This window comes from Ceratotherium simum, chromosome 33, assembly GCF_057802395.1.
Source record: "Ceratotherium simum simum isolate JZ-2026a chromosome 33, ASM5780239v1, whole genome shotgun sequence".
In the NCBI taxonomy this organism is placed as follows: domain Eukaryota; kingdom Metazoa; phylum Chordata; class Mammalia; order Perissodactyla; family Rhinocerotidae; genus Ceratotherium; species Ceratotherium simum.
This window is the reverse complement of record NC_141932.1, coordinates 25,894,718-25,901,503: the sequence shown is the minus strand read 5'-3', so window position 1 is coordinate 25,901,503 and position 6,786 is coordinate 25,894,718. Positions and strand designations below refer to the sequence as shown.

The window sequence follows — 6,786 nt, the reverse complement described above, 5'->3', positions numbered from 1 at the left end:
TTGTTTCTACCTTTTAGCCATTATGAATAATGCATTAAACATTCAAGTACAAGTTTCTTTGTGGACATATGTTTTCAATTCTCTTGTGTACATGCCTTAGTGTAGAATCGTTGGGTCATAGATAACCCTATGTTTAACAGTTTGGGGAAGTGATAGAGTGTTTTCCAAAATGGCCCCACCATTTTACATTCCCACTAACAGTGTTTGAGGGTTCTAATTTCTCCATATTCTCACCAATACTTGTTGTTATCTTAGTTTTTGATTCTAGCCATCCCAGTTGGTGTGAAATGGTATATCATTCTGGGGTTTTAAAAAATATTTTAATTAATTTTTTTATTGAGTTAACATTGGTTTATAACATTATATAAATTTCAAGTGTATATCATTATATTTCGATTTCTGTGTAGACTACATCACGTTCACCACCAAAAGTCTAGTTGCCATCTGTCACCTTACAAATGTGCCCTTTTACCCCTTTTGTCCTCCCTCCCCCCTTCCCCTCTGGTAACCACCAATTTATTCTCTGTGTCTATGTGTTTGTTTGTTGTTGTTGTTTATCTTCCACGTATGAGTGAAATCATACAGTATTTGGCTTTCTCTGTCTGTCCATCCACGTTGCAGCAAATGGCAAGCTTTCATCTTTTTTATGGCTGAGTAGTATTCCATTGTATATATATGCTGTGTCTTCTTTATCCATTCATCTATTGATGGGCACTTTGGTTGTTTCAAAGTCTTGGCTATTGTGAATAATGCTGCAATAAACATAGGGGTGTATATATCATTTGAATTACTGTTTTTGTGTTCTTCGGATAAATATCCAGAAGTGGAATAGCTGCATCATATGGTAATTCTGTTTTTAATATTTAAGGAATCTCCATACTGTATCCATAGTGGCTGCACCAATTTACGTTTCCACCAGCAGTGTACGAGGGATCCCTTTTCTCCACATTGTCTCCAACACTTGTTATTTCTTGTCTTGTCAGTAATAGCCATTCTGACAGGTGTGAGGTGATATCTCATTGTGGTTTTGATTTGTATTTGTATTTCCCTAATAATTAGTGATGTTGAACATATATATCGTGCCACTCTCTTCTAACCTGTAAAGTTTCTGCTGAAAAGTCAGCTGATAGCCTTATGGGGTTTCCTTTGTATGTGACTTGTTGCCTTTCTCTTGCAGCTTTTAGGATTCTGTCTTTATCTTTAATTCTGGACATTTTAATTATGATGTGTCTTGGTGTGGGCCTCTTTGGGTTTGTTTTTTGGTGCTCTCTGTGCTTCTTGTACCTGGATGGCTGTTTCCTTCCTTAGGTTAGGAAAGTTTTCAGCTATTATTTCTTCAAATAGATTCTCTGGCCCTTTGTCTTGCTCTTCTCCTTCTGGGACACCTATAACACGGATGTTAGTGTGCTTGATGTTGTCCCAGAGGTCCCTTAGACTGTCCTTGTTCTTTTTAAATCTTTTTTCTTTTACCTCTTCAGCTTGGGTGATTTCCTCTAGTCTTTCATCCAGCTCGCTGATCCATTCCTCTGTATCCTCTACTCTGCTTTTGAGTCCCTCTAGTGAATTTTTCATTTCTAGTATTGTATTCTTCATTTCTGATTGGTTCTTTTTTATATCTTCCATTTCTTTGTTGACATTCTCACTGAGTTCATCCATTCTTCTCCCAAGATCAGTGAGCATCCTTATGGCTCTTTGTTTGAACTCTTTGTCAGGTAGATTGCTCATTTCTGTTTCTTTAGTTCTTTTTCTGGGGTTTTGTCCTGTTCCCTTACTTGGTACTTATTCCTTTGCCTCCTCATTTTGCCTCTTTCTCTGGGCTTGAATCTATGTATTAGATATGTCAGCTACATCTCCTGATCTTGGAGAGGTGACCTTATGTAAGAGATGCCCTTATGAGGCCCAGCAGTGTGCTTTCCTCTCGTTGCCAGTTCCAAATGTTCCAGGAGTGACCCCTGTATGTGCTACATGTGTCCTTCTGTTGTGGCAGGGTTGTTTTTGCTGTAGGTGCCCAGGGAGGCCAAGCTGTCTCCCTGGCTGGCTGGTTCTAATGCTTAGCTGCATGTGGCTGTTATGGACCCTCTAGTCTCTTTTTCGGGTGTGGGGAGCCCCAGCACAGTTGGCTGCAAGGTCTAATAGCACATTCCTGTCCCAGTTTTTCTGTTAAGTGAGCAGGCTCCCCACATGGCTGATTGCTAGGCTCAGGGGCTTACAATTGCTGTAAGCCTCTGGCCTATAAGGCTCTTGTTAGCTCTCTCAGGATTGCAGCTGGGTGGGGCTGGCCCCAGGCAGGGGAGCACACAATTGTTTCAGGCTTTGGAAGGTGGGGCCGATCCCCTATGTGGCTGTTTGAGAAGCACAAGTCTGCTGCAGCTGACAAAGCCCCACTGCCCGCAGGACCACACACACAGTCAACACAGTCCTACCCCATCATGTGCCCTGACCTCCTGAAGTGAACCCAGTTGCCCCACAGCAGAGGCCCCACACACTCCACGTGCTCCTCGTGCATGCCCTGACTCACAGAGGTGGACCCACTGGCCCAGCTGTGGAGAATCCAGGCACCTAGCCTATGCAAGCCCACAAGTTGCCTGAGGGCTTATTGTTGGGTAGGGCCAGTCCCTAAGGCAGGTTGCCTACCCTGGCTGAGCTGGATTAAATCAGTGCTCTAGTGGCCCTGGGCAGAGAGGCCAGGGGGAGAACTCCAATGGTGTCTGCCAGCGACTGTGTCAGCACGCCCACACTAGGTCACAAAAATGGCTGCTGCCAATGTCTCAGTCCCTGGAGAGATCTCACCTCTTACTGAGATGCACCCATGGCCTATCAGGTGAGTCTCTTTTTACCAAAGGACTGTGCAGCCTTCTTTCTGGTGATTTTATTTATTTATTTATTTTTTATTTTTTAAATTTTTATTTATTTTTTTCCCCCAAAGCCCCAGTAGATAGTTGTATGTCATAGTTGCACAGCCTTCTAGTTGCTATATGTGGGACGCGGCCTCAAATGGCTGGAGAAGCGGTGCATCAGTGTGCGCCCGGGATCTGAACCCGGGCCGCCAGCAGCGGAGCACATGCACTTAACCGCTAAGCCATGGGGCCGGCCCCTTTCTGGTGATTTTAGATTGCTTTCCAAAACAGGTGAATTTGTCTGTGGGCCCTTAAAGAGCTGGCTTTTTTTTCCCTTATGTCCAATAGCTTTTCTGAGGGTACTCCCCATTGTTGTTAGTAGCCAGCAAAGCCAGATATTATGACACTCGTCTCCATTGTGCTGGGTCCAAAAAATGCTTATAGCAGCAACGCTCCCCTGCTCAGGTCCCCACTCCTCCAGGGAAGGAAGCCTACCTTTGCATTGCTCCCAGGCAGCTGTGAAGCACTGTGGCTTGTGAAGGTGGCTTTTTTTTTCACTCTGGAAGGGAATTTCTGTCTCTTCCACCTCAGTCAGGACTGTCACGTGTTGCAGGGGTTCCCCTTATCCAGTTTACAGTTCTCTCTCAGGGGTAATTGTTCCAAGAGTAGTTGTAAGTCTGTTGTGTCCATGGGAGGAGGTGAGTTCAGAGTCTGCCTATGCTGCCATCTTGACATCAATCTATTATTTCTTTAAATAGGCTCTCAGTTCCTTTCTCCCTCTGAGATACCCATTATCCTTATGTTTCTTTTCCTAATTGAGTCAGCTATTTCTCATAGAATTTCTTCATTTTAAAAAAATCATAGTTCTCTCTCTTCTTCCATCTGAATCATTTCTAGATTTCTATCTTTGAGATTCCTAATTCTCTCTTCCATATGGTCTGGTCTATTTCTAATGCTTTCTATTTTATCTTCCATCTCATTAATTGTGCTGTTCATCTGCACAATTTGATTTGTTTTGTTTTAGAGTTTTAATCTCTTTGGTGAGATACTCCTTCTGTTCATTAATTTTATCCCTGAACTCATTGAACTATCTCTCTGAGTTTTCTTGTAACTTGCTGAGTTTCTTCATGGCAGCTATTTTGAATTCTCTGTCAGTTAGATTGCAGTCTTCCGTGACTTCAAATTTGGTTTCTAGGATGTTGTCGTTTTCTTTCCATTCTACTGTGTACTGTAGTTTTTCATGGTGCTTGGTGGGTTGATCCCCTGCCGGCACATTTGTGGTAGTAAACACCTTTCTTATTTGGGGAAGGCTTTGGTTACTTTGATTCTGAGCTGCTCTTGGTTGTATTTGAGAGCTTCCTCTTTCCACCCTCCACTGCCTCTGCCAGAGGCGACGTCAGTGCCCTCCTTGTGCTGCTTGTGCCTCCGAGGTTGCTGGTGCCTTGCTGCTTATGATGTCCCTGCAGTCTCAGGTGTCACCACTGGAGTCACCAGGCTGCAGGCACCTCTGCTGCTTCGGGGGTTGCCTGGGTCTCGTGTTCCCCCACTGGCTCTCTGTGGGCTCTCCACAGGCTTGGGTGCTGCCACCCTGTACATCACCTGTGCTGCTGCTCCTGGGTTATCTGGGGGGTTCTGAACAGTGGCACCGGGTTCCAAGTGTCACCATCACTTCCAGGGGCCTGGGGTCTTGTGTGCAACCCCTGCTGGTAGGGCTGGTGTTGGGGGTGCCACTACTAAGGGCTGGGTCACAGGTTCTGCTGTGGCTCCTGAAGCCTCAGGTTGCAGATGCCACCTGCCACTGCTGGGGGAGGGGTAGGAGCTGAGCTGTGAGTGCCACTGCTACTCATGCAGCCTCTGGTCTCTGGCTCCGGTACACCTTTGGAAACCTCAGAGCAGGGCACTGCTGCCCCTGCCAGGGTTATCTGCATTTTGGTTGCAACACTTGCTGCTGGAAAGATGGGGTCTAAGTCACTGCTGCCTGGGGAAGGGGAGGGGGCTGGGTCACTGGCATTGCTGTGTTTTCTGAAGCATCAGGTCATGGTTGACACTTGCCACTGCTGGGCGAGGGGCACAGGCTAAGCTGCAAGTACCATTGCTACTCTTGAAGACTCTGGTCCCCAACATGTGCTGGTGCACTTTTTGAAACCTCAGGTCAGGCCACCACAACCCCCGCTGGGAGTATCTGCATTTTGGATGCTGTCCCTGCTTCTAGACAGACTGGCACTGCTGCCGGGGGAGAGAAAGTGGGCTGGGTCACCAGCACCACTGTGTTTCCTGAAGCCTCATGTCGTGGGTGCCACTGGCCACTGCTGAAAGTGGGCAGGGGCGAAGCCGCAAGTGTTGTTGCTGCTCCTGCAGCCTCTGGTCACCAGCAGGTGCTGGTGTGTTTTTTGAAACCTCAGGTCAGGGCACCAGCACCACAATTGGGGGTATCACGTTTTGGATGACCCCTATTTGTAGGGGAGGGCTGTTCTCCTAGTTCTACAGCCTCCCAGAGTCCAGTCCACCCACCTTCATATGTATAAACATATGGATCTCTCAGGTGCTCTGGTGTGCTGTGCAGGGAGTTCTTTGTTGGTCAATGGATGACCTACTGGTTGTAACTTAGAGGGGAGAGAAGAAGGGAATGACTCACTCCACCATGATGCAGATGTCACCCAGCCGAGTTTGTTTTTTTAATGACCTAGCATATAGTTTGTCCTGGAGAATGTTCCATGTGTACTTGAAAAGAATGTTTATTTTGTTTTTAGATGGATAGATTGTTCTATAGATTTCTATTAGTTCTAATTGGTTTATAGTGTTGTTCTAATTTTCCATTTCCTCTTTGATCTGTCTAGTTGTTCTAGCCATTATTTAAACTTGAGTGTTGAAGTCTCCAACTATTACTGGTGAATTGTCTATTTCTCTCTTTATTTCTGTCAATTTTCATTTTATGTTTTTCAGTGCTCTGTTATTTGATGTGCATATATACATATATACATGTATATGTATATACATATATATATATTTTATAATAAAATTGATTTATTTTAAGCCACTAAATTTTGGGGTAGTTTATTACACAGCAATAGATAAATAAAACAGTGTTCAGCATCAAACATTTATTGAGTGCCTACTATGCAGATCATCATTTGTCTCTGGCTTCAGGGCCTGCTAGGAGCCTTGAACTTTGTCTGCCTGCAGTCTGAACCAGGCATGGGCAGGAGCATGCAGCACCAGGTATCGTCTCTCCAGAGACGGCATCAACAGCAAGGATGATGCTCTCATAGCCATGCGGAGGCAAGAAGGGCTGGGTCCCAAGCAGGCCATTCTCAGAGGCACTGCACCCCCAGGCCTTCCTCCATGTGGTATGCAGGTAGGGTCAGGGGCCTTTCAGCCCATGGGCAGCATACAGCCTCCTCATAAATGGGGACAGCAACCACCTTTGGGGTCCTGCAGCTCTCCTCCAAGGGCTCCACAGTGAGGTGGTATAGGTCTCTGGGGAGGTGATATGGGTCCCAGCAGGGTGGCCTTCATGTGCAGACCAAAGAGCAGCAGCAGGCCACCTGTGCTGCAGCAGAAGCTGACCGACCTGAGCAGGAAACGGGGGGTCTCAGGCGTGGGGCGCACAGTAGGTGGGCTGGCTGGCCGGGCTAGGCACCTGTATCCCCTTTACACCACCAAACAAAGCAGAGTATTTCAGCCACAAGAAGCCCCATGCTGCTGACTGTCACGGTACATATATTTTTAAAGTTGCTATTATCTTCCTGATGGATTGACCTTTTTATCATTATAAAATGTCCCTGTTTATTTCTAGTAACATTTTTTGTCTTAATGTCGATTTTTTCTCATATTAGTATAGCCCACACCATCTTTCTTGTGGTTTCTGTGTGAATTCTTCCATCCTCTTATCTCCAATATATTTGTATTTTGAATCTATCTTTGCTCTTAGAGACAGAATATGGTAGGT

General features: G+C 45.7%; 1 pseudogene; it reads right to left on the bottom strand.

The window, feature by feature from the left end:
• Positions 1-5,964: 5,964 nt before the first annotated feature.
• Positions 5,965-6,535, bottom strand: LOC147912908 (transmembrane protein 61 pseudogene; annotated as a pseudogene).
• Between the last annotated feature and the right edge of the window lie 251 nt (positions 6,536-6,786).